Source organism: Phlebotomus papatasi, chromosome 1 (genome assembly GCF_024763615.1).
Source record: "Phlebotomus papatasi isolate M1 chromosome 1, Ppap_2.1, whole genome shotgun sequence".
Classification (NCBI taxonomy): Eukaryota; Metazoa; Arthropoda; class Insecta; order Diptera; family Psychodidae; genus Phlebotomus; species Phlebotomus papatasi.
The window spans coordinates 48,600,091-48,626,255 of NC_077222.1; the positions used below are offsets into that span (position 1 = coordinate 48,600,091).

At 33.0% G+C, this 26,165-nt stretch overlaps 1 protein-coding gene across 8 annotated transcripts in view; it reads right to left on the reverse strand.

Annotated features, from left to right (window-relative positions):
• The window catches only part of LOC129804746 (high affinity cGMP-specific 3',5'-cyclic phosphodiesterase 9A), a 145,365-nt gene that overhangs the window by 54,082 nt on the left and 65,118 nt on the right, over nucleotides 1-26,165 (reverse strand). For all 8 annotated transcript variants that reach the window (XR_008752019.1, XM_055852363.1, XM_055852328.1 and 5 more), the window contains one exon: nucleotides 14,176-14,245. The gene's annotated coding sequence lies outside the window, so the exon portion shown is untranslated. The remainder of the gene's footprint in view (nucleotides 1-14,175; nucleotides 14,246-26,165) is intronic.

The window sequence follows — 26,165 nt, forward strand, 5'->3', positions numbered from 1 at the left end:
AGGGATTTCACTGGACATGGAATTTTGGGCACTGCACTTGATTTGTAATTTTTAAAAATAAATATTGGCTATTCTGAGTATTCTCTTAAAGATTTCTTTTCCCGACGTTCACCGGTGGTTTCCATTAGTAGTGCTAAAAAGTAAGTTCTTGAAACAAAAAGTTTTATGACCACATTTGTACTATAGACTCTTTTACAGAACTTTAAAATTGTTTTTGCAAGATGATTAAATTAGTAAATTCTGCATTAAAAGTTCAGATACTAATTTATTGAGACGTAATTGAAATAAACTTTAAAGTTTTTAAGTACTTAGTTATTACATGCTATCCTTTAGAAACTGTAAACCTAAAGCTTTTTGTAAGTTTACTAAATATCTACCACCTAAATTATATATTGAACCACATTCAACCTTCAAGTTGATGCTACTTTTTATATAGTTCAAAGACACCATCATTTTGTAAAACCGGAACACATAAAACTGAAATGATGTGCAACACAACACGAAAAAAAAAACACTTACAAATGTACTTGTTATTATTCTTATCTAAACGTATTAAATGATCCTTGGGTTGATAAGGTTTAAATGAAACTGTGAAGTACCGTATTTCCAGAAAAGGTAAAGGCATCACGAGCAAAAGTATTGATCACAAATACAAAGTAAAATTCTACAATTTTCATGCCCTTATTTCTTTCACTTTCCACTTGAACTCCTTAAAATGTTCCTTTACCCTCTGAAAAAAAAAATTCAGATTTTCAATTCCGTCGGGATGAATTCACATCAATCGAAGAAAACAGATTTAAACTTCACTCAGCTAAATGGTAAAGTTGAAATACGTCAAAGTATCAAGTATCTTGAATCAACAAGATAATCCTATTCCCTGGTAAATCTTTTTGTCTGTTCATGCCTAAAAAAAGAATTTTTCAATAAAGGGAAAACTGAATCCATATTTGTCTCTCAAATTCAAAGTAACATTCAGATATTGTAAGTCTGGAAAATTATAATGCTTTCCTGATCAAACGGGAAATTGTTTACTATTTTTCCCAACATTAACCATATTTCCATAGAGAGGATAAATGAAAAAAAAAAACAATGAGCTGAATATTGTTTTCTAAAAGTCATACCCTCTCTCATATACATTAATCTTGACAGACAACAAATCAGAATGAAAGTTGATTAATAAAACAAAATTATTGTGATCGAGAATTAATAGTGTGATAGTCATTGTTTGTCAAATATACAAGAAGTTGCATGTTGAGTTATATATTGAGAGCTTAACCTGGAAAATTATTCAGAAACTTGCAAATTGTTTTCTAACACTTGGAAAATGTACATCTTATATATGTACGTATATGTTAAAAGCTTAGTAAACAGTCAAAGAGTGAATGTACAATGAACGAAATAGGTCAGAGTATTTAAGTCTTTGTTGCAGAACATTAAGCCAATTTTAACTCATCCCAAGGAAGGGAGATGCACATAAAAATATATGAACTTGTGTAATAAAACTTTTCATGTCAAATAAATTTTCATGGAAAATGTATTACTCCCAACTCTATGGAGCAGTTAAAATCGTTAATCATCTGAAAAAAGGGGCTTTGAAAAAGATAAAGCCGAGTTTTTCAACTTTTCTTTTAATTTTGATTTAGAGAAGATTGAATGAAAAGTTGCCAAGATTAGAATGGTATAAGAGGAAGAGTTCTGTGCCATATATGTATATCCTTAGAAAGTTAATGCCAATTAATTATCATGTCAATGGGTCAATTCAAGAGAAAATTTCCCCACAATTAAATAATAAATAGCAGATAATACATGAATATGCATTTAGTCACGTAAATTGAGATTAATTACTTGATGACAGATTTTAGTTCCTCACCTGTCCCATCTGTCTTCCCAAAGGAATCAAGATTCCAGATGCCTTATAACGCTTATAACTCTTCAGAAAGTTTTGCTGCATCAAGACAATTTTAGAATTTTACCCCCAGCTCCAAAATTAATTTTACAAAACCACAATCCTATACGCAAACTTTTCTCCAGTGTCAATTTCAGTAATTGGTAAAATTTTCCCTCAGCTAAGTTCAAAGTTGCACAATTTATTAGTAAAATGCCAATCCTGATAAAACACGTTTAACGTAATTGCAAGATAACTCCTCCAATAGCATTCTCATTTAGAATTTCTCTCGAATTTCTCACATTGAAAAATAATTCACTATCATGGGGAATGTATACAATATACAATATCCCTTAGGTGATAAGCCAAAGCGCGAGATGGGAGGGGATAGAATGAGTGCCTGGAAAATCTGTTGATGAATCTAAGCACCTAGACTGACGATCAATTTACAACCTTATATAGGAGAAGGGAGGATGACTACCTTGCATCGTATATGAAGTGAAAAATTATTTTTATCTCCATCCAACCACTGACAGCAATATTTGTTCGTGATACCGAAAAGTCAAGAGACCTAATGCAATCAAAATTGAAGACTATATATGTATATGGTAAACCTGTATTTCACTTATCCTACGTTAAACCCCAAACCCTTTCAACCTCGTCATATTTGATATGTGGCATATTTTGTCTCCCTCGAAATACAAACATAAAATTATTTCCTCCTCCAGGCACATAACATCTTATGCACGTACACGACACCTTCTGTCGGAAGTCACATGTACGGTGATTCTACTGAAACCAACCATATCAACCCCTCACTTCAGACACACTCATTCAACCACCAAAGGATAGAACCTATATAATATGTAGATATAGAATGAGGAAGGGACTAGCAAATATAAATTCACTGATTGGGTTATAAATATACAAGCTCTTAAGTTTACAGAGAGTATGATAGATGATAAGGGAGAATTGTTTAAAAGTCTCGTATATGTCTGACATTGAGAAATATACAATTTTACTATGGTCTCTACACTACATACCATCATCTGAGACAGGTCAGTTGAGCTTTGAGCTTTCTTACAACAAATCCGACCCATAACTGTGGACCTGAAAAACTTTGTTCAAACATAGTCCTTATACAAAGATCAAATTTCAAAAAAAATATGACCAAGGGCTCTTATCTGAGAATTTTTCATATACGAAGAAGTTAAATGAAAAAGGAACATCAGACTGACTATTAACCCTTTTTAACAACGAGACAGTTTTCGCGGACCGAAAATCAGCAATAAAAATGAAACGAATAAAAAAAATCAGTAAAAGATCTTATATCTAGCCTTAGAAAATCCAGGAGAGTCTGATTCGATGCATTTTTTACCTCTACGGGCGATAGGGACAAAAATAGCCTAAATATTTAAGTAATTTTTTTTTACAATACCAATGAATGATAATTTTCACTCTATTGAAAAATATTATGCTTGAGTATTTGTAGTTTCTTTTTCCCAAACGGTTGTGCTTTAAAAAAATTGGAAGTATAAAAAATAATTAAAATTAATTATCATTATGAGGATTTAAAAATTCGTCATTTTTGAGCTTAAAAATTTATTATATAGCAAATAGCTGGAGACTTGCAAAAAATATTCTAGATTCTTTCAATCTTCTACTTTGCAATTACGTACAAACATACGGAAAAAATAACTTTAGATAGTCAGGAAAAATTATTTTCTCTATTGGACACCGGAGTTCCAATCGTCCTTAAAGGGTTAAGGTCTAACGTTTATTTTAAAACTTATTTCAGCTTTATTTGAGGTGAAATTCTTAGTGTGGGCTACCAAAGAATGGCATACCATTCTTGAAAATTTTAGATATTCGAGATTATGCGTTATTATTAAAACTTTGAAACTGAAGTGTTTTTAGTTTTGTTTTCGAATTTGTTTATTAACAGTTAGAAGTGGATCATATACCACGCACAAGTAAAAGTAAACTGCTTATTTAGTTTATAAAATAGTGGTAATGTAAAGTATGGCATCAAATTGCAATATAATAATAATAATAATAATAATAATAATAATATTTATTCACTCGAGCTATACAAATAAAAGTACATGGACATAAGTGGAATGCGTTGCAGGTAGACAAAAACAAGTAACTGCAGACAAAGATTCTGCTTCTAGAGCTCGAGCGGCGGCTGCCGCCGACTTCACGACAGCCTCCAAAAGCAAAACGGCAGAAAAGCTTTCGTCCTTGGCTGATTTAGTACAAATTTGTCCCTAATTGCAAACACACACATAGCCATATGATGCGCAAAAGCGAAGGAATTTGCAAGCTCGAGGAAAGGATGTCTGAATTTAAGAAAAAATTCGCTTGACATCCTTGAGTTCAGTAAGAGCAAAAAAAAAACAAAAAAAAACATGCAAAAACATAGGCAGGCAGAGCAACCGAAAAAGAGAAAACAGAAAACAATATTTGATATCCAACAAGTAAAACTGTAAAACCAAAAAGAAGAAAGCAGGAAGAAATACAACGTAAGACGAAAACATGGATGAGAGTCAATATAAACCCCGCTACCTTACCAAAACGGGTCACCATAAAAAAAAAAGGAGAAACTGACAATTCCGGGCGATTTAAGGTCCTAATTGAGAAAAAAAAAACAAATTCAAGAAATTCAAGAAATAAAGCAGTGATGCTACATATTTTCGGGGCATGCGGAAAAAAAAAATCGGAAACGGGACAAAATGAAAGGAAGGCAGACCCCAAAACCGCCCAAAGCCAAACCCACGGAGAGCGAGGCGGCCCACAGCAGCACATAAACCGAGAAAAACAGAAGTGACTGAGTTCAGCGATGTGAGATTCAAGAAAACAAACAGCGACTGAGTTTCGCCGATTCTCTCCATTACAGAATGCCGGGAAAAGAGAAGCGAGAAAAACCCAGCTCAGAGAAAATCACCGACATAACAGTCACAGAAAATGCCAAAACATCACAAGTTTGAGAGAGAAGGACAAAAAAAAAACACGAATGCGCTACTACGGGTCGCCATCGGGCCCCAACCGATCTGACCTAGGCGGTTCGAAAGTCAACCCCGCATGTTCAATTCGCCCGTTCAACCAGATAAGCATCCCACAGCCAACTAGACACTCCTGCAAGGAAATTACCATACCTGTCCACTAGCCTCAAAGCCAGTGGAAGGGAATTATACAGTGAAGGGGCAAAATAGCTGTAAAAGCGTTTAAAACGTTCAGTTCTAGGCCGTGGAACAAAAGCCATTGGCCCCAATCTCAGTGGTCTCTCCCTTGTTGGCCTCGAGAAGCCACCCCTCAAATAGAATATCTTCAGAGTTTTGAACTTAAAGAGATATTGCAGAGGAAGAATGCCCCACTGCTGGAATGTATTTCCCAAAGACGCGCGACGGCGGAGGCCCAGAAGCGCCTTTAACACATATCTCTGTGCCATACCCACACGTCTCATGCCAGTCTCGCACAAAGATCCCCATACAGCCAGTCCATAATTAAATCTGCTATGTGCACAAGCGAAGTAATAATCTCTTCTCAGCCTGGGAGGGCAAACCCTTCCCAGCTCATAACAGCCCCTAACAATTCCAGAAAGCTTCGCAGTCAATCTTTGAGCCTGGGGTCCCCAAGACAACAGATCATCGATTAGAACACCCAAATAAGGAACCTCACTTACATAGGGAATCAAAAAACAGTGAGAAGAGCAACAAGTACCATCGCAGTTACTTAGATGAGTGACAATCCCATCTGATGGCAAACCATCACCACGTGAAAGAAATCTTACGGCTCTACTCTTATCACTGAGAACCATCTGATGACTGTCCAGCCATCCACGCACAACAGCCATATCCCGAATAATCAACCCGTCCACGTCTTCCCAGGACTCCCCAGAGTAGATGATAGAGATATCATCAGCAAAAGCTGTCAACCTCCCATGTAGATCCAAACCACATAAATCATTTATGTAAATGTTAAACAGCAAAGGTCCTAATACACTGCCCTGGGGCACCCCTGACACAACACCCACAGGTTCACTATGCCGATCCCCAATCTTTACTGTCTGTAATCTATTCGTTAAATACGAGCGAAACAGACTTAGAGTCAGACCACGAAAACCCAGAGATTCCAGTTTATCTAAAAGAATTGAATGGCTCACTGTGTCAAAAGCCTTTGACAAATCCAAGAAGATCACAGCGGTACAGAAGCCACCATTGACACTACCATAGACCTGCTCCATCACATGCAGTAGAGCATCCTCCGCACTCCTTCCCTCCCTAAAGCCAAACTGCCTGGCAGACAGGACTCCATGTTTGTTCAGAAAATCAGATATCCTGCTCTTTAGAATCTTTTCAAAGACCTTCGATAAAACCGGGAGCAGTGTTATAGGGCGGTAATTGGAAATTTCCTGACGGCTACCCTTTTTAAAGATCGGAATAACAACACCACACTTCAAACAATCCGGAAATACACCAGACGTAATACACAGATTGTAAAGATACGTGAGAATGTCAAGTACTTGATAATTTATATTTTTAATCATAACAGATGACATACCATCAATCCCAACCGAGTGTGAGTTTTTCAAAGAACGAATAGAAATTAAAATCTCATTACCAGAAATGGGATACAAGTAGAAGGACTCCAGTCTCACTCCATTAGGGAGGGAGGACACACCGGAACCCAAAGAGGTACAACTAAGGTGAGAGGTGAGTTGCAATGGCGCTTGAGAAAAAAAATCAGAAAACAGAACAACCAGATCTACATGATCCGATACCATTCCATTATTAGTTTTAATAGCGAGATTCACAGCGCCACGATCCCTCAACGTACCAGTGACACTCTTAATGATCCTCCACTGATCCCTAGGCGACGACCTAGCCTTGCTGCATTTCTCAGCAAAATATCGTTCCTTCTCTATTTTGACTAAATTAGCCACAGCACGACACTCAGCCCTCGCAATGTTCCTCAGTCGTCCACATTCCGGATGCCTAGAAGCCCTCCGGCACCATCTATTTTTAATCTCGATTCTACGAACAAGTGAATCTGAGATCCATGGTTTTAGTCTCCTACACCTATTCGTTATATTGACAACATCTCTTGAAGCTTCAACATAATTCATCAGAGTCCCACAGAAGGATTCAAAGGCCTCAGAAGGTCCATCCAGACAAGAAATCGCACTCCAGTCCTCGTCCAGAAGATACTCTCCGAGCTTGCCATAATTAATCTTTACAAAAGACGTCGAGTTCATGGATCGCGACACATCACAGAGCCCCTCTGCCTGAATGGAAATCATCGAATGATCACTAATATTGATGTGCCGTATATTATGAGTGATAAAGGGCGCAAGGAGAGGCTCATGCCTTACATATGCGTGATCGATACAAGTTGAGGATCCACCAAAAACACGTGTAGGCTCATTAAATATCATTTCAAAACCAAGTGAAGATAAGGATAAGCTCAAAGACACGCTATCAGATGAAGTCTGAAGCGAGTCCACATTAAAATCACCCAGTAAGAAAATGTTCTGAGCTGCAATACCCTCAATACAATTCTCCAGACAATCTACAAATTGGCTTGCACTATAAGCCTGGATCCTGTATAGGCAAAGGAAGCCAATACATATGCGGGAGAAGTTGATTTCAACGTATAAAATATCACAAGAATCATACGAAAATGGAATATGTGACACGCAATTAAAATCCCCCTTGACAAAAACCATAACCCCCCCAGCACGATACTCATCATTGCATTTAGCAAAGCAAGAATAGTTATCAATCTTATAGAGATCCACCTCAGAACTCCCAATCCATATCTCCGTGAGGACAATAACATCAGGCTTCATTCCAGAACTCTCCAGGTGGGCAAGAAAGAGATCAAAGTTTCGGCGCAGGCTACGTATGTTTTGCATCACAATTTGCATGTTCAAAGAAAAAAAAAAAAAATAATAATTAATCAATTAAAAATATGAAGATAAGAATAAGTACTAACAAAAATATAAGTGGAAAATAGAAAATGATTTACTAGAGAATGATTATTGGTACAAGAGCAGAAGAGATTATAGAGAAAAAGAAGATGATTAATTTGAAACGTTTGAGAATCAAAACAGTTATTTGACAATAGATTTGAGCTGACTAAGAGAATTAATAATGAATGATTTTTCTCCATCCTGCTTACGCACAAATACCGTCCCACGTCGACTCCACACATACTTCCATCCATGTTGCCCAGCAATAGCTTTGGCCTCTCTGAGCAGCAGCCTCGCACTACGGCTTAATCTCTCCCGAACACTGAAGCCTCTCACTGGTTTCCCGCCAAAAGCAACACCAGTTCCAGACGATCTCTTAACTCTCCACATCCTCAGGGCCTCCTCTCTAAGCTTCCTTGATGTAAACCTGATAACCAGAATTCCACCACGCACAGATCTTGAAGAATCCTCAGACACTACAACAGCAGATGATGCTCCTCCAGAACCAGCATCAACATAGTCCGAGCTCCTGACCTGAATCCGACCGCCTACCAAGGCGCAATCATCAATATCTCTCGCCTCCACTGCCATGTTGAGAATCTCCAAAAGCACTCTCTCAGCAATTGCAAAAAAATTTTTTTCCCCCTTTTCAATGCACAGTCCATGAATCTCGATTGCCTTCAAATCACATGGTAACTCCCTGGCGCCACTCGTCTGCAACTCCGAAACTGTGGCTTTCAGAACCCCGTTATCCGCTTTCAATAGATCGATTGCACTGTCATGATCAGCGATGCGCTGCTCAATTTTTTTGGCACCCTCCTCAAGCTTCTCAATTCTTATCATAGCTTGATCCACCTTGTCGAAACGCGCGTGGAGAGAATCAATTCTCTGAATCAGGTATTCCATGGGATTTCCATATTCACCCATATAACCTTTGCTAAAACTTAAAAAAATATTTTCGCAAAAATGTCCTTTTTAAAATAAAAATATCAGTTCAAGGACCCACTTAGAAGTCATCGAAGTCCTTGGCAAGACACAAAATGTTCTTGTATTATTTCTAGAGGTAAGGCAAGAAATCCTCTTCGAACAAAGCATTCTATAACATTTTCACATGTAATCACTCAATTTTGATGCGCTATGGTGTGCTAGAAATGCTTCCATCAATTGCTGGGGCATTGAGGACGAAAAAAGCCCAGTCAACTTGAAAGACATTGAATGAAATCGAGAAAGGGACTGAACACGGGCGTACAGACTTTTCCGGCCTAATGTCTTCATCGTGTTGTGTTACACAGGGACCTGACAAAAAAAATATTTGGGAAGTTCTAGGCCCAAAACTATATAGAGAGGGTCAGAATAAGTGAATAGAGTATAATTTGATTGGATCTTTTCACGTTCATGCTATTTTCTTGTATCTAACGATACATACAACTTTTTATCCCCTGTGTGTTGTTTCAGTCCGTGAAGGAGCAAACCCCTTTTTCGCCAATTTTTTCTTACTACCCCGAAAATCTGATTGTTGTCCAATTTATTTGTCATTTTGTCTTTTGTCTCATACATAAGATGCTTAAATGGATTTTCATCCAAATCCCCCATCTTGGCAACATGTAGTACAAACCGAGTGCCTCTTTGAAGTTATAACATAAATCGTGAGTATGTGCCCCTCGAATATTCCTGGATGGATACTTGAAAGGATATTTGTATGGAATATTGTTGAGTATCCTCTCAGGGTTTTTATGATTTGCTGTGAGAATAGAATTTTTTTTTCCTATGCGAGCAATTTCTAACACAAGGGAATATCCAGATTCTCCCTGAGCTCTTCCACAAATTAAGACACCAAACAGTTTTATCAACATGAACACTCCAGCAATTTTGCAACCATTCCACAAACCCTCTTCTATAAGTCCCTGGAGTGGACGTAAAACGTATATATACACATTTTTCTACTAAAAATATAATACAAATGATAGCAGTCCCTGTATAGCACTACATATATTCACTTAAACTGCAACCGAAAAAATTAATATGGATATACCTGGCAGAAAAATAAATGGAAAAATTTGCACACAATGCTCGCAATCAAAAGAATTAGAACTCTTTCTCACTATTTGTTTAAAGTATGCACCGAATTCTATTTCATGTGCAAAGTCTGCCAAAAATATTGATCAATTACAGGATTTCTTGACGATTCGGCCGATTCATAACAACCCACTTATGTTGATAAAGAATAATTAGAAATCTCAATATCTTTCAAACGGGTCCCGGTCAAAATCCCGAAAGCCAAAATCCCGAACGCCAAAATCTCGAACGCCAAAATCCCGGAAGCCAAAATACCGAAAAGCCAAAATCTCGATTTCTTAAAAGTGCCTTAGCTACTACTACAATTGCACACGCGCTTGCTGGAGGCAAAGGGAAATTCTCTGTGGCTTGGGAAATTATTCTACACATGATCCTCCGTATAATTTCATCCCTTTCAGGATTAACATTCGGTATTTTGGCTTTAAGCATTCTGGCTTTCGGGATTTTGGCCCATTTGGGATTTTGGCTTTCAGGATTTTGGCGTTCGGGTTTTTGGCTTCTTCCGTTTCAAACGAAATCTATTTTGGTCAAACCGGTAGAGAAATGGCCTTTACTGATGATTTTATTACCGGTGAACTCAAAAGTAACTTTTCTAAGACAATTGCAAAGTTACTTTTTTCTCTAAATAGTCAGAAAGAATAATTTTTTCGGACCCTCTCGACCTTAACAATTTAGGAATCATTGGATCACATAAAAATATCTGGCCTTTACTGTGTTATCACACTTGCACATTAAAATTTTAATATGATTCACATTAATTGTCGCTGGTGAGAGTCCAAATGACTAATTTGTGTGTTTGAATAATTTTGTATTCAAAATTTGATCTATTTGTTGATAAAAAGGTAGACTTGGCCCGCAAAATTTGATATAAATTGATTTATAGCATTAATGCTAAAAATTAATGCGATTTTCCCTTTAATTTTTTAATGTGAAAAATATTTATGCTTTAGGTAAATTTAAACTTATTTTTGCAGGCCAAGTCTACTTATTTATCAATAAATAGAAAAACCCCAAATATTAAGTGACTCAAAGACACAAAGAACATGTTTGGACGCTCATAAACGACAATTAATGTGAATCACATTAAAATTTTAATGTGCAAGTGTGATAACGCCGTTAAAGTATTACAATTGCATCTTATAAGGACAGGGTATTTTTCTCTTAATGTTTAGAAATCTCGTTAGCTGTAAGGATTAAATCCTCTTGGAGATAAATGGCATATTATACCGCACAATTATAGTTAAGAAGAACGGATTAAGATGATTATTCAATTGAATTACCTGACACAGAAATCTCTAAAAATACTTAAAAAGTATTAAGAGTTCTATAAAAAAAACTTCTAACTGGTCATACAAAGCAGTTTGTAGGAGCTTTTCGTAGTTTAGAAGCATGATTAATAACAGACCTATTCTTAGATTTTATCAAGAAAAATAGACAAATAACTCAAATGCTAATTTAAAAAGGCAAAAAACAAACGAGCAGTAAAAAATTCTAAATGGGCAGTAAAAAATTAAAAATGAGCAGTAAAATATCTAATTATGGTCAGTAAAAAAACTTAAATCCTTACAAAAATGGGCCTAATTTATATATTTAACATTTAAAATAGTTCCATATAGAGTGAAAAGCCCTTTATTTTCCCTTTGCCAAAATTTGGACAATAATATCACTATTTCAAATTTTTTGTTACTGATCAATTTTAACTTTTTACTGCTCATTTATTCAATGCCATTTAAAAATGAATTCAATGTGCAATAAAGATTACAAAGATATTATGAAAAAACTGCAAGACCTACAGATTTATGTAGGGAAAAGTGGCCAGCCTTTGAATGTGCTAACCTTTGAATATTTCAATTGTTTCAATTTTTCTCTGATTCTGATTATGAACTAAATAAGCAAAAAAATCTAGTATTTTATTAATCAAAATTAATAGAAAATAGTTGATAGTGTTAACTATAGTTTATAGAAAAAAATTGATTTAACTAATTAAGAGAAAAATTAAAGATTCAAAGACTGACACATTCAACAGCAGGCTACTTTCCCCTATCAGTTTCTCATTGAGTTTGAGTATATTTTATATCTATTTTAAGCAAATTAAATTGATATACCATAACCATGAGGATAGGAAAAACTGCAAAATAATGAAATGAAAAAAGCTTTTCAGTCTGAAAAATTCTCACAACTTTTCCCATCTCTATTTCATTTTAGTAAATTGATTACAGACAAATTCAATTTCAACAAATTGCGCAGATATTCCGGAAAATGTGCTACAAGTAATGTAATTACATGGAAAATCCTAAGAAGTAATAGTACCTTAACCTTTAATCTAATACGGACACGATGATTCGCTTGCAATTCATTTTTACGAACACGTATGCTAAGGCAGATATTCCGTCTTTCCATACACCATTTTAAGACGATCAAATTAAGGTAATGCTTGAGAGCACGAATTCTCATTGTAATAGGACACGCACAATTGATTTTTATACACTGTATTTTTTCGTGAAAGGAAGTTACTTGAATTTTAACTCTGAATTGTTAAGAAAAAATGGAATTTTTCATGTCCTATAAAGGTTTGGCAAGGATAGGTTCCATTTTCGTATTGTCTAACTGACACGGTTAAAAGTGGCATTAGAAATATATTCAAACTATAAACATATTTTTATTTCTAATCTCAAATTGAAATATTATTTAGTGAAAATTTGTGCTAATATTTTGCAAACGGTAGGGCAGTTCTATCCATATGCACAATAGCAAAACAAATACTTTTTACTTTTTTTTTACTTTAAGCAAAAAATTTTTTTGAAGAAATTGATGTAAAAGGCAATTTTAACTTTAACTAATCCACTAATCCTATCGATTTAATTGAGACTTGATTCAAATTCATCCTTGTTATTCACTATATTAGGTGAATTTAAGAAAAAAAAACATTGTAAGTATATAATTTCCATTGCTTTTATTATCTTTGTTTATATCAGGCGAAATTAATTTATCTTAAGATGTAGTAGAACATTACGAATTCATAAGTTTACCTTCGGTAATGCTAAAAGCATATACTCTTTAATATGATAAGTAACCCGAGAATACAATTTAAGGGTTAAACTAGATGTGAATATATAAATAACGCAAGATGAAATTAGGGCAATTAAAGAACCAAGGAATTACAAACGATTAAAAGTGAATGTGATACTGCTTGTATTTTTCCATCCAAGAATTCATTTAAATTGCAAATTTTTATAAGACCATTTTTTGTAGTTTGATTTTTATTAAATATAATTTCTCCAAGAGACATTTGGAAATTATCTTGATTTTCCTTCATGTAAAAGTTTACTTAATTTACTATTGCAATATTATTATTAGCAACAATCTATTGAAGTGAAATTTGAATATTAATCTCCAATTACCTTTAAATAACAATAAAGATTTTCTAAAGATTCATTTCAGTTAAAACAAATTATTTCATATACAAATGCCAATAAAAGACAGTAAATTCCTTAAATTTACATAGCATCTTTTATATACAATCTGTAGAATATTACATTTATATGAAACTCGAAACCCAAACTAACAATGAAAAAGCTTTTCTTTTGAATTATAAATCACTGTACTGAAAGCATTGATATATACCTATACAACATTGTTCACTTTTCTCTATTCCATTGAAGTGATAACATGAAAGTGGATCGGACAATAATTCACCAGGTATCTCAACAGCTAGGAAAAAGCTTTTTTTCTATATCACACTGTACTTTAACTAATCCCCGGAAAATGCAAGAATATTCTATGAATATATCTGCCCATTACTGGTAAGGATATATCGAAATGCCCTATTTAAATTAGCTTAAATTTAAGCCAAGAAAAAGGGATTACTGAAATATTTTCAGCGATAAATTTTCCCCGAATTCCGCTATTTTTCACCCTTGACACTATAATGGAATACAAAATTTTTATCTATGGAAGTGTATGTGAAGGTGTAAAAAAGCATAATATAAAAAATTCCAGGAGAAAAAAAATAGAGAATGAAGAATTTTAATAAGATTTTTGCAGACGAGACATTCTCAAACAAATACAGGAAAATTATGAGAAAAAAATTTTTTTCCCCTTCAATTTCGCTATCTCTTCATTTACTTGAGAGATGAATTTGGTTTTTCATAAACCGTACCCCAAAAATAGAATTTGTGAGTGAATTAACGTACGGGGTAAAAGACAGATTTTACTTTGAAATACTGAAATATTAACTCACATTTTCCTAAAATGTTTTCCAGGACGACAGCGGAGAAAACCATAGAAAGTGATCTCTGGAAAGATGAATCCTGCAAGATAGAAAAACATAATATAATAAATTTAATGAAATACTTATTGAATATATGAGGAGCTTTATGTTATGATTTTTTGCATGAGCAACAAACATTTAATTGAATTGTCATTAAATGTTTTCTTATCAGGGAACATATTCCAGTGTGGGAGGTATACTGGAAATTTCATTAAGTGGATTTTGATTGTGAAAAGTGATACGATAATTAAGAATTCACTCTTTCAAATTAAAAAGTCATTTGGTCTAATTTATTCAGGAATGTTCATTTCCTTCTCATTTGAAGGTAAGAAACTCCATTTTTCACCGCGGTTGATGAACTTCGTTTGGTAAGAAATTTCCACATTTTTTACCTTGCTATTTACACAGTACAATTCTATTCACTTTTCCTTATCGTACAACACATAAAATTTGCATTCAATTAGGGAAAAATATATCTTGCTCTTTCGAATTTCACATTGAAAATACATCAACAGAAAGTTCTACATATATATAGCGTTATTCTTGGAAGGAATGGTTTTGCCAGAATGATATTTTCTATAAAAATAAAATTTCTTCCAGGTATAATCTTTAGTGACAGACTTTCTCTCTTCCATGTCCCAAAAGGCACTTTCAAACACCGAGGAATTTCACAAGATTTCTTTATGGACGTGTTTGTTGTGCTTATTGATAAAATAGAATTTTTCTGGTGCATTCCACATTTCCTTTTTCTTGTTATCAAACTCAAAAATGCATTGTACTAACGTCAAAGTGACGAACATACACACATTCCTTCTAACAATATCCCAAATTCGATTTATTTTACCCAGAAAACATCCTCTTATTTCTCCTTCCACCCACAGGAAATTCACTGAGGAAGCTCCTTGGGAGAGAATTTGTTGATAGTATAAGAAAATTAATTTCCTGCTCCATCAGAATCCAGAAATATGCAGAAAAAAATGAGATTTATCGTATTATTTCACGTAATATACATTTGTGATCAATTTCCCGCCAATTTTGCACTCATACTGCTTTTTCAGTCACAGTGCATGTCGACAAATCTCACGGATATTCAAATAAATCTCATGAAATAGTCTCTACCTTTTTTTATTCCCTGTACATGCGATTGCGCTCAAATTGAAGCGAATTGTTGAATATCAATAAAACAACTCCTAAACCGCATGTAGGAAATATGAAAACGAATCACTTCAATAGCTTTCAAAATATCAGTCGACGCTACCCCGAAAAAAGAAGAAATATAAAATCAAATATTCAAATTTCATCTATATTTATACATTACTCTTTGAATATGGGAAATACTTTTGAGAATTGACAATTCCATGAAAAAAATCATCTTTTTTAACAGTCCATGGTTTCATAGACAACTATCACAAAAATTTTCGAGACTCTTGTGAAATTCATTAGAGCCCCAAAATGCCACTTTCAATTCACTTTATATAACCGTGCGATGCTCCCTCAAAGCAACTTTATTCATTTTCCTGCTATAAAATGAAAACTTTTAGATACATATTGACATTTTCATCCATCTACAAATTTCATCCCTTCACTATGTTGGATGTGAACGGAAAAGCAAGAGAGAGATGGTGTGGCAGAAATGTCTACACTACTTTTTTTTAATTACAAAACTCTTTCACACACACAAACTATATCACTTTTTCAATCGAATATCCTCTTATATTCAACCAAACTTCCCATTCAAAAAGATAAATAGTTCCCCAAACTCACATAGAATGACAAAATATTTCCCCAATTGATTTAAATTGAATTATTCACTTTAATGAAGTTGAATGAGATAATTCTATACTCTGGGAAGCTGAGATTTGTATGAAGCAGTGACTATAAAACAATGTGGATCAATGGACTTGAACAAGATTCTTTTAGGTCCAGCAAATTCTTCATAAGAATATTTGGTAAAATTTTTAAAGGTTTATCACTGTAACATTTTGAATGACTCAAGGGTGTATGCTTAAAAAAAAGTGTTGAAGATGTTATTTTTATAATGAAAATACAATGACAAATAATGATCTCTCAGATCAGTAATTGTCGTAATTTACTCGTCACTTAAATCAGTAGGGGAGAGCCAGCATGTTTGAGATACTGTGTTATCTTTTGACGAAGGTGTCTATGTCTACACATTATGAGACATTTCTGTCAAAAATGAGCTTCAAGAAGTATGCTTAAAAAATTTACATACACATTGGTATTAATTTTTGACAAAAAGATGGGTTTTTGAGTTTTTGAAGAAAATTTGTATAATATGTCAAAAATTATATCCAATTCAAGTTGATTTTCATCAAAAATTTTTGAAGGAAATTACCCGATACACATTGGAACAAAATTCTTTAAAGTCATTTTTACAAAATTTTTTAAAGAAACTATCACGATTCGAGATTATTTTTCATTAAAATTTGTTGTTTTCTGCTGGAAAAAGTGAAAAAAAAACGTTTGGTGAAGTTTCTTGGGATAGTATTTAGTGAATTTTTGGGACAACTTTTGCAAAAATGCAAAAAAGAATGTTTTTTCTGGCGATGTCATTCCTGTTGGAAACCAACCCAGCCTTTGAAGGAACATTTCCTCTGACTGTTCTCTAGAAATTAACGAAAATCATTGCAACTGTGTATTTCTGAGGTGTTTTTCAATAAAATGGCGTCGTACTCCATGGATTACAACATTGATGGAAAGGAATAAATTAAGGGATCCTATTGTCTTTCTGGAATGCACTAACATAACCTCAAAACTTTGTCTTTATTTTCATCTACAAGTATATTTGTGTGATCTCAAAAACACTTTCAACAGTAGAATCTCAGAAAGTATCCGGTAAAGTGAATTCGTAACCAGAAGCATCAATGTTGCATCAAATTCCATCAATCTTGTAATCTATGTAGTACGAAGCCACTGTACAGAAAGAATACCTCAGGAGTACACAGTTGCAATTATTTCCGGCAATTTCTAAATCTAAAGGAAAGCCAGAGGAAATGTTCCTTCAAAGGCTGGGTTGGATTCCTCCAGGAACGACATCTCCAAAAAAACACTATTCCTTCGTATTTTTTTTTAATATACCTCACACTGAGAAAAAAAGAGGGTGTGATTAACTTTTTTTCCTCATAACTTTAACACTTTTTAGGTGTAAAAATATATCAACACTTTTTAATGTTAATTTTACACCTTTTTAAGGGTAAAATTAACATGAAAAAGGGTAACTTTCACCCCCAATACACCTAAAAAGGGTAATATTTACACCGATTTTGGATCAATACTGCAGGGTAAAATTAACATTTCCGGAATGTTATTTTAACTTTTTCGGATTTCTCTCAGTGCAAAAAATCACTAAACAATCCGAAGAAACTTCCACAAATACTTCTCTCACTTTTTCCAGCAGTGAAACAACAAATTTTCATGACAAACAATCACAAAGCAGGACTCTTAGGAATGATAGTAATTTGTCAAACATTTTTAATAGAAAATAAACCCTTTTCATTTATGCATTTTTTCTCAAAAAATCCTTCAAAAATATGAATTTTTCTTTCAAAAATTATTGAAGTAATTTTTGATGAAATTTAGCTCCAATGTGTAGACATCTCATTATATCCAAAAATCATGGAGTTATCTTAAAATTTTGTATAGCGCTTAGTATACTCACTAGTTATAGACTTTATTAAAATACCTCGATTATAGTTCTTGACACATTTATTTAAATAATCAAAGAATGATCCACTATTATTTTTTTTTATAGTCTGTGTCTATTTGCTATATTGTTTTTATAAGAATTGCTGATCAGAGGTTTCGAAAGTTATTAATACACGCAATGAAATATGAAATAATTTGAAAAGGGCGATGCGTTATTTTATTGTATAACTAGTAATTTAAAAATTAAATAAAATGGAAAAAGTATAATATTGTCTCACCATTAATAAACAAAAGGAATACCCATTTTTGTGTATGAATGAATTATAAATGGAATTATAAATTTTGTGAATTATAAGTGGCTAGTAAAATATTCAATTTTGATAAGTAGATTAATTGATCAGAACTTATATTTAATTAAATTTAATTCAAAATTCTGTCCAAACACGCTCCAATCTTATGGTGTTATTACAAAAAAAAATTAAAATCATACTCTTTTCTAGAATAACCTTTCATACTCATTAATTTACTCAAATATTTTATATTTTATAAAATTTAAGGGAATGTAGGCATGGTTCGCACACAGTGAACCTCGAATTTTCTCTTTGTTTGCAAAGAGCTGGCTTATCATTTCTCATATCCTTTCATGAGCTTAATAATTATCTATCTTATGGCTAAGAAATGACGAACTAGCTCTTTGCAAACAAAGAGAAAATTTGCGTTGTTTGAAGGTTCACTCTGTAAGAACCATGCCAACATTCCCCTATGATTTTTTTTTAAAATTCATTTTGGGAACTTTTATTATTGAAATCATTTTTTTAAATGCAAATTTCATCTTATGATAAGGAAGTCAAACTGCGGAAATTTACACGGCCTAAATCGCCAGTACAGATTAATGTTTTGACCTCCAATTTCTTTTTTTTAATCATTAATCTCATCGAGAACTTCCCTAGATAGTTCCTATTGGTATTCCTATTCTTTTATGGCAAAAAAAAAGATCAGTAAAAAATTCTAATTGGGCAGTAAAATATTAAAAATGAGCAGTAAAATATCTAATTATGGTCAGTAAAAAACTTCAATCTTTACAAAAATGGGCCTAATTTACATATTTAACATTTAAAATTGTTCCATATAGAGTGAAAAGCCCTTTATTTTCCCTTTGCCAAAATTGGGACGATAATATCACTGTTTCAAATTTTTTTGTTACTGATCAATTTTAACTTTTTACTGCTAATTTATTCAATGCCTTCTTTTATCTGTTAGTTTCCTGAATTGAATAATGCAATTTGTTTAGATTTTTTGTGTGATGCATGCTTTATGATTGACAAAACAAGTGACTAATTTAGACAAGCCCTTTTATAAAATTGTGTAGGATGTTATTTATGCTTTTTTACATTCTCTCATTGCATATTTTTTGTTACTTCATTCAGAAGCCTATATATATTATTTGTATTATTTGGACTTGAATTGAAAATTCGCATTTTCTTTTACAATTTTCACCCAAAAAAAATCTTACAGTTTCGAATCACGTTTTAAAGATGACTTAGCCTAAGAATCTTACCTAGAAAAAGCTAATCTAGGCCTATCACTGGCTTTTATTTCTAAAGTTGAATCGATCGAAAAAATCTTAGCCCTTAGCCACTTGTACTGAAAGAAAAGAAAACCAACACAAGGCTTCGAATTGTTGCAGAACAAGCCACTTCAAGAGATTACAAAATTGTGAAGAATGTTCTGAATTCATCTAATTCTCAACGTTTTCACCCCGAGGATTGTTGACAATTTTTGAAGCGTACTTCAAATAAATATTTATCTGGGTCTGGATGAGGCGACAAAATCGATCGTCTGCACAATATAAAAGGCAAAATTTCCCATTTACCATATAGCACAATATGTGCTAATACATTTATGTAACACAGTCATTGAGCCTTTCACTTGTGTCGCTTTGACTTGAATTGTAACGAATGGTTTGGGGGCGAGAGATTTGTTCGATTTTCATGTAATGCTCACAACATTCTGGGAAATACACTTTTCTATCTCCCATAAAAAGCTCAAAAGTTGCCTTCTTTTATCCTGAAAGTACATTTATATTGAAAAACACCCCCGCGGAAATGGATAAAAATGACATGCATTTTTGTCGTTTCCCCACACCAAAACTTTTTTCGCTTATCATCCATCTATTTTTTTTTATCGCTCTCAGGACAGAGAATATTGGTTTCTCTGCACAAATTTCGATTTAAGAGGAAAGTCTCATTCTGTAGAAGTATTTTGAGTTGATTGAAAAAAAAATTACATCCATTCGCATTATATCTACCGTATATACCCAAAGTTCACTTCAAAGAATTTTCAACAAAATTATTCCTTTTGTCTCTATCAAATAGAATCTTCATCAATTATTTATGAAAAGTTACTATATTATTCCACTTACATATCTCTATCATGCCCTCTTGACTCTTGACACCCTCTTGCGTCGACGAATAAAGACTTATTGGTGCGAAAATACATTTTCTCACTAACATAAAAAAGCAATTGTATCAATATAAAAAGCAATAAGAAGTGATAGAAGATGACCCAATTAAATTTCGCCAAAAAGTCAGAGCATCTGTTTGATGAAAAACTTTTTCTCGTTTAAATTTCTGGGCCTTGCCATTTTATCCACGTTCTGTGTTGAATTTCACACAAATATGAATTTATTCGTCTATAAAAATCGTTTAAATTTATATCATTCTCTGCGTATCTCTCTTATTTGAAGTACTCTAAGAATTCGGAAAATCTAGCAGAACGTTTTCCTTGAAGCAGGAAATTCAATTTATATGCTTAGTAAATTCACCCCAATGTCAATATTGTGCAGGAGAGTTCCACAACTATTTCTCACAATACTGTACTCTGATATCCCTCAGTATATACATAAAATTATTTTGAAATTTTTCCTCGTAATTTAAAAGTGAAGCACGAATTATTTTTGGTACATCTTCAAAACTTACATAATTTATCAGTATAATTTTACTGTCATTTTAAATTGCTACTAGGGGACAGTGTCCATGCTTCGTATGATCCCCAGCGTTGTAATGACTAAATTTTTCCTATATTTCTGAATACATGTGACTCTGCAATATATTTTAAAAAATAAAGAATCTCAGCTAACTAGGGGAAAGTGCTTAATTTTTATTTTTAAAATATATTGCGGAGTCACATTTATTCAAAACCTAGGAAAAATTTAGTTACAAGGCTTTTGGATCGTACAAATCATAGGCACTTTCCAAATTCCACTTTGAAATTAATAATTTCAATTTATAAAATCATGTTTCGAATTTTTTTTCCAATTTCTGGAAGTCAAATGATGTATCGCAAAAACTAACTGACTATAATTTCCTAATTTAAAATGATTATTTATCTGCAAATTGGTATAAGTATTTGATTGATGACTGGAAATACAAATTAGTTTTCGCATGGAAAATTCTCGAAATAATTTTAATTAATCTACCTCAAATTATTAATTTCACATCCATTATTGCAGAATTCTCAGTAAATTCTCACCAAAAATATGCAATTCAACTGTAATTAATTTTGATGTAATTATATTATTGAACAATAGCTATATGATATTCTCATAGTATTGTCAAAGTTGTGGAATCAAACTACAGTAAAATGTAATGGAAATAAATGACAGGAGATCAATTAAATATTTTCCAGGATTTAGTGCGTATTTACGTATTTGTAATGATACTATATATTATTATAGCTTAAATATTACCCCAAATATTTTGTCAAAAAAATTTTTGAGTCAATTTAATATTTAAAGCATCATACTTGTAAAACTTCATACTACAAACAAAGTAGTACTTTAGCATGTTCTACTGATTGATCAAAATTTGAAAAATAGTCACAGGCTCAATCAAATACACAACTGGATGAGTTTAAAACTTTTATGACAATAAGTACTTAATAATAAATGAAAAAAAGCAAAATACCTGACGCTTAGGCATATTAAGAACTTCATTTTTATTCAGTTTATTTCAATTTCTGACTTGTATGTTTAGAATCCACGTAAAGGATCTGGGAAATAAATACATAATTCACGAACAGAATGTACAGATTATGTTTACTATAGGGTAAAGTGATACAAGTTGGACATAGTGTTACAAGTTGAACAGGGATTTTTTATTAATAAATACAGTACTAGATTTTTTTTAGGCACAAGGAACCAAATTATAAAAATTATTATTATAAGCATTAAAAATATTCAAATAAAAATAAAGTACTAAATTTATCAAGAAAAAGCCCTGTCCAATTTGTACTATTGTCCAACTTGTACCACTTTACCCTAATCCTTTATGTTTACCATAATCTATTAAATTTTAAAAGTATCTGTTCATGGTGCATATATAATTTTCTGACTTTAATGAATTCTATGCGAAACTGTGCATTATTAGGTGGGAATCAACCTGCTACAATCCTAAAAAAAATCTCTCGACTTCCGATTGCACTCAAACTTGCACAAACTGTATTTCATTATCCATTGATTATTATCTCGGACCTCTTGGCAAGTATAGCTAGGGGTCAATAAAATCTTGAAATTGTTAGAATTCCGCTTCTAAATGTCAGAATTTGATCAAATAGTACTATTTAAAAAGATCTCATGAAATATCACTTCTCCAGACATCGAAAGTTTGTAAAACCACCGCCAGATGCACTATTACCAGAAAAGAAAGTTTTTTTTCAATTTTCTAAGTTAACCCTTTATTAAAAATTGCTTTTTTGAAGGAAATTCCCTGCAGCGTTGTAGGGGGAAACGTCAAATTTTTGTTAAAAACGCAATTTTTGACGAAAATTGCTCCCAATGTGTAGACGCCTTTAAGGATGAGAACGTCAAAAATTGGGGTTCAGAAAAAAAACACTTTTTCCGATTTCTAGAGCAAAAATAATTTTAGAAGTCTGTAGAAAAAAAAATTACGACAGTGGTATTCCAATCGTCTTTAATTGGAACCTAAAACGATGATAAAATGGCCACTGCTGTCTTATGGCCTCTACACATTGGGAGCAATTTTTGTCAAAAATTGCTTTTTTGAAGGAAATTCCCTGCAGCGTTGTAGGGGGAAACGTCAAATTTCTGTCAAAAACGCAATTTTTGACGAAAATTGCTCCCAATGTGTAGACACCTTTAGCGTCGTCGGTTACAAAAGAAAAATTATTAATTTGATCATACTACTTATAAAAGCTTACCCAGTAACCAAATTTTATTTATTTCTAAAATTTAAATTTTAAATTTAAATTTCAAAAGCATTGCTATTGATATTCGTTTATAAAAAAAGACTTACGCTATGTATCACTTTGCTTGAAAATAGAAAAAAATTCTCTGGACTTAATACACCGAAATTTCTTTTAGTGCTGCTACGGCAAAAGTTGTTCAGAAGTTTTCGCAATAAAATAGAGGGGAAATGAAAAGAGCACACAAAACTTATGCAAACAACATGTATACAACATTTTAGTATGATGTCCTTAACAGGAAGTAGTATAAATCGGAAAACATCCTTTTATACATAGCAGTTAGGGAAATTTTCATTACTGGAGATTCCCTTACAAGACACAGCCATCGGAACTAACATTGATGATACAGCATAGAAATGTTGAAGAACAATTTCTCTCTCTGTCTTTGCAATTTCCAACACTCATCATCACAATCTTTATCGTAACTTCAAGTACACTTTCCGAATGTCTAACAACGTAGAGAAGTTGAGTGAAGGCAATTATGACGAGTTGAATAAGACTTCCAGACACTTCTAAAATGTGGCATTTTGGAGACAATTTCAAAGCTCCATCCGCTCAGACATTCAATCTCACGCAACTTTTTTACAATCGTGACGACACTTGATGCAGAAACACCGAAAGATAAAAGGTGCGGAAAACTTTTAAATATCTTTTCTTACATTATATAGTCAGTACGAGGATAAGTTGAGGGAGCTTTTTCTCTATATGTATGTGACAGGATAGGTATCTCCTTCTTTTAGCATCTTTCTCACTCACTTTTACACACAATTCAATGAGATTTTCAAAAGACTCTCAAAGTTTTTGTGGCACGAGGAGCTCTTCGCACAGGGGTTGATTGTTATGTGCGATATTGCCGTAATTTGAATAAATAAATTCTGTTGGCTGGGTGACGGTTGAATTCTAATTTTCCAGCACAAATTTCACCTTTTTTTTCATTTCTCCTGCTCTCCTCTCCTACATCCCCTATGGCTCCTTCTCCTCCCACGAATGGTTTATCATTCCGCAGACACATCGCAATTTTCCCGTATATTTCATTATGAATACGAAATGTCTCCCAAAAAATTTGTTTCATAACTTTTTTCCTGCCCATTACTAATTTTAAGAATATTGTTTACCATAAAAAAATTGGCGGTAAATGAGAATGTAAGAGAATAAAGTTACAAATGCTTTCTATATTATGTTCCCCTGTGTATCTTTCTAGCACGTTTGAGAAAATCACTTTGAAATTATACGAGGTGGCACAGGAAGAACTGCTTTTCAAATCTCACCGAGTTGCACTCCGAATATTGATAAATAAAATTTGATGCAAGTGACACTACTCTTGAGAACAACGGGGTGCTTCCTAACTAAATCCACACCTTTAAAAGATAATTTTTCAATATTTTCAATCCCTTACCTATATATTTTGAAATTTGAATGTTCAAATTTACAGAGAATGACTCAAACACAAATATTTTAAAGCCTAGAATGAACGTCACGTTGAAAATTAATACAACAATTTCATGTTGCTCTCACAGATCAAAACAGTTTCCAAAGATTTCAGGTTGAAGAGTTGAAAAAGCAATTATATAAGTTAATCGGCTGTATGCTATACAGATTCAAATTAATTCAAGCGGGATAAATCCTAATTAGCGGCTACAAATGTTAATCCCCTTATAAGCATTATGTTTTATAATGTATAACTTTAAACCCGACAAAATTTACAGAGAAAAAACAAACAATATGTTTTTCGTGAAAATTTAATATACAGCCTAAACAGCTGAAGCGGTGTCATTAGAAAATGCGGACTGTTAAAAATTGTTATTCAAAGGGCACACTACAAAAAACGTGCTAAGTATTGATATAGGGTAAGTGCGCCAAATTTCGGCATAGTTACATGCAAGCGTCAAAGTCTCAAGTTTGAAATGTAATATTTTAAATACAAATTGATTTTTTTTCTATTCTTTCATCTGAAAGAGTGTTGCTTGGAACCTTGTAAAGAGTTTACCGTCTTTATTTAGTCTAAAATCATTCTTAATACATTTTAAAATGAATAAAAAAATAGACATAGCTTTGGTGCCCTATTTCAGCCACCTTCATTCTCATAGTTCCTTGCCCTTCGGGAATTCCTCCATTATCTTTTTCACGTCATCTCGTTTGTCAAAACTACATTTTTTGTTATTCTTTTGCATTGTATAATCTCTAGAGTACGTAAAATCCAAAAGTTCATGGAAATTCGACCAACAAAAAAGTTGGCCGAAATTGCAAGCTGGCCGGAATTTGACACACTTACCCTATTATTATATCAGTATTTATTTACTTATTTTGTGAAAAATGTATTTTGGAATAAAAAAATTAAATAAACTATGAAAGAATTGTTTTAATGCTATTTAATTGAGTTAGGTCAGTAAAAAAGGCAAGTTTGGCAAGTTTTGATCATCGAGCAAAAATGACACTCTTCAGAAAAAGGAAAATAATCCAAATATGGTTGATTCTACACAGTAATATCCAATTGGCAACAAAATGCTACTGACTTCTAGAATAGGTTTTTTTTTTGGAATTTATAAAAAAAGGTATTTCTGCTACGAAAACTAATTGAAGCATAAAGAATGGAAAAATCTGTCCCAGTTGTAAAATTATTCATTTCCATTTTTCATTTTATTATAATATTAGGTATAATCTTTTATTAATATTTTTTATGCTGAATTACTATATCTTACACTCTTAGAAAAAATTAGTTCGTACAAGCTCATATGCAGTTATTAGAACTATAAAATATAGTAAATATAGACCCAACTATATATTTAGTTTGGGTAACTAAATGAAATAGTTGACCACAATTAGTTAAAGTATCCTTTTCATTTAGTTATCACAACTAAATCAAAATAGTAATGGGTACTATAACATATTAGTTCCAATTACTAAATAAATGGGGTTGATACCCATCTTATTGGCTGTAATAACTATATCATATTAGTTGTGGTTACTATATAGCATTCATTGTGATGCATATTTCTTATTAGTTGCTTAAAATTCGAAAGAGCTTCAACGCA